The following is a 3208-nucleotide window of genomic DNA, read 5'->3' as shown; positions in this document are numbered from 1 at the left end:
TGAACGGCAGCCCTGTGGCTTGGGGGAAGATGGGGGAGGGGGGAGGTGAAGGACAAAAACGCCGTTTGTCACAACCCTCACGGGTGAGGCCCCATTTACAGATGGGGAAACTGAGGCCCAGAGAGGCAACACTGAAGCCAGGCCTCTGATGCCAGGTTCCCATTGCCCCAGAAACCGGGGGGAGTTGGCCATTCATCGGTAAAATTAGCGTGGCCGTCATTTACGGTCCCTCAGTGCCAGGCTCTTGACAGGCATTATCTCTGGCGGGGATGTGAAGCCTGTTTTTTGCTCAGAAGGCGGAGGCTCACGTGAGCTGAAGAGGCAGGACTGGGTCTGTGTATGCCAGATTCCAGAGCTAGAGCTCAGAGGCGCTGCCTCTGGTGCATAGCTGGGGTCAGAGAAGGCCTCAAGGGCGAGGAGACACAACCTTTTGAGCACCGGGCCCTGTGCTGGTCACTCCTATCGATCAGCTCCTTCTAGCCTCATGACAACCCTACCAGGCATGCCGTAGTTACTGTACCCATTTTGCAGATGAAGAAACTGAGGCTCAGAGGAACAAAGGAATGTCCTGCCATCCAAGATAACAGCAAAAGGGTGTATGAATTAGGCGTCTAAGTCTTAAGCCCTCCCAGGGAGTGGCTTGCAGCCTCGCTGGGGAGACCGGTTCACACATAGGCAACAATTCGCAGGAAAGGAAGGGTAGGAGGATGATGGGGAAGTGGGGATTGGGCCAACCTTAGTGGAAACCAGGCAGGTGACAGGGAGAGGGTGCCCCCGGGGGTGGCCCTGTGACCCCAGCCTGGCCAATGAGAACATCACTGTCCCCACCGCCCCCAGTGATTGGTTGGGGCGGAATGACACTGGCCATGTCACATGTCACAGCCGATCGACATCACCTGGGGACTTTGTAGAAGCTACAGGACAGGGCCGCCACACTGGAGGGTACAGCCTGAGCAGGTGGGTCACCACAGGGAGAGGGCTAAGGAGCCTTGGGTCTGACACCTATTCCTTACTATGGGCACTTGGGGCAGGTATGCACAGAATCAAGGCAAGAATGCCAAGATCATAAGGTCACAAGCTCAAGGCAAAGAGCCCCAGTCACAACCCAAGCCCCACCTGTGCAGGGGCCGTGCTGACACAAGGACGGAGCGTGAAGGAGAGACCTGAGGAATGAGGCTTCTCTAAGGTTCTCTCTGCAGCTGGTCAACTCAGGAGGAAAATACTCATCGATGTGAGCACCAGCTGTATACTCTGCACAAGCTAAACAGCCAGGAACCATCTCCTCGAGACGGCACAACCACCCTCAGAGTCAGGAGATGGTCCCATTTCCCAGGTGAGAACCCTAAGGCTCAGCTCACGATCATGCAGCTTTCCTCTTCTCCCTCCAGGAGAAATCGTCCACATTCTAACAACAAAAATAGTAATGACACGGGGTGACATGCTACATGCACTGCCACATGGCTTATTTCGTTCATCCCGTTCTCCATGGGGCACAGCTGTCATCACCTGTGGGAGGCAGAATACTGGCTCCCAATGGTGGCCACGTCCTAATCCTGCGACTTTGTTCGGTTACAGCAAGGGGAATGAAGGGAGCAGATGGAATTAAGGCTGCATTAATGAGTTAATTCAAGCAGCTGTCTTAAATGAGGGAGAGTATCTAGGGAAACCCTGTGGTCATCACAGGATCCTTCTAAGTAAAAAAGGGAGGCAGGAGAGTTGGTGGCAGCCCTGGAGATGTAACCTTGCTGGCGGTGAAAATGGAATGGGGCCTCTAGATGCTGGAAAACACCAGAAAACGGACTTTCCCTTAGAGATTCCAAAAGGACCACAGGCGGGGGGCGTGGCTCAGTTGGTCAAGCGTCTGACTCTTGATTTCGACTGGGGTCATCATCTCACAGTTCGAGCCCCAAGTCAGGCTCTGCACTGACAGTGTAGAGCCCGCTTGGGATTCTTTCTCTCTCCACCCCTCCCCACTCGTATGTGCCCTCTCAAAATAAATAAATAAACTTAAAAAAAAAAAAAAAAAAGGAACCACAGGCTTAGCAGCACCAATTCTAACCCAGTGAGACCCATTACAGACTTCTGAGCTCCAGAACTGTAAGATGACAAGTTTGTGTTGTTTTTAAGCCACTAAGGTTGCATAAGTGTCACAGCCGCCACGGGAAACAAACATCCCATTTTACAGAAGACAAAACTGAGGCTCAGAGTGGCTGAGCCGCTTACCTGTGATCAGGAAGGGGTGGAGATGGGATTCCAATGGCGCTCAGCTTCCCCACAGCCTATCATCCATCTCTGAGGGCTCAGCTGGCCCGTCGCTTGCCGGGGTTAACGTAGGGCAGTAACAGGTTATGCGGCTGGGGTCTGACCCTGGGCGTGCAGCTCTCCCGGCCCTTTGCACGGCCCTGGCGCCTCACCGCCTCACCTAGCATTTGCTCCCCAAGGCTCAGCTGGTGCAGGTTCAGGGAAAGGGATGAAGGAAACGGACAGAAGTAGACGATGAGATGAGCGAGGCCGGTGTTTCCACCCCTGGGGGGGTCGCAGCACCCCCACCTCCAGGGCAGGGGTAGCAGCCGAAGACCAAACTGGCGGAAGGAAGGGAGGCCTGGCAGCCGGGGCAGGAGCCGCTGGGTGGGCGGGAGAAGCAGGAGGCACAGGAATGGAAAACTTAAAGGCGCACGCTAGGCTGCGTTTCCCCGCCACCGTGTTTGAGCGACGCAGGCGAAAAAGTCCAATGCCTTGAGTAGACAATTACTTCCAGGCTTGATCCGGAAGGATCGCTCCCGTGAAAACGAACAAAAAAAAAGCCATTTCGAGTGTCGGCGAGGTTATGGGGAAACCAGATCCCGGGCGCGCTGTCGGTGGGAATGCAAAAGGGCGTAGCCCCAACGGGAAGCGGTCTGGCGTTTTCTCACAAAGTGCAGCACAGAACTGCCGTCTGGTCCAGCAATTCCACGTGTGGGCATGCGCTGCGCAAGGACCCGGAAGGGGGGACTCGAAGACGTAGCTGCACGCCCACGCTCATGGCGGCGCTATTCACGAAAGCCAAAAGGTGGGAGCAACAGAAGTGACCACGGACGGATGAGTGGATAAGCGGAACGTGGGTGCCACGGTCTGAAAGGCTGTGTGCCGCGGCCCCCCCCCCCCCCCGCCATGCGTATGCTGAAATCCTAACGCAGATACGATGGCATCAGCAGGTGGGGGCCTCTCG

General features: G+C 55.6%; 1 protein-coding gene across 2 annotated transcripts in view; it reads right to left on the bottom strand.

Annotated features, from left to right (window-relative positions):
• Window positions 1–2903, bottom strand: part of MYO1H (myosin IH) — a 147086-nt gene extending 144183 nt beyond the window's left edge. For both annotated transcript variants that reach the window (XM_045041915.1, XM_045041922.1), the window contains exon 1: window positions 2224–2903. The gene's annotated coding sequence lies outside the window, so the exon portion shown is untranslated. The remainder of the gene's footprint in view (window positions 1–2223) is intronic.
• Between the last annotated feature and the right edge of the window lie 305 nt (window positions 2904–3208).

The sequence above is a fragment of the Felis catus genome, chromosome D3 (genome assembly GCF_018350175.1).
Source record: "Felis catus isolate Fca126 chromosome D3, F.catus_Fca126_mat1.0, whole genome shotgun sequence".
Lineage (NCBI taxonomy): Eukaryota > Metazoa > Chordata > Mammalia > Carnivora > Felidae > Felis > Felis catus.
Note: the sequence above shows the minus strand (reverse complement) of the source record. Positions and strands in the feature narration are given on the sequence as shown.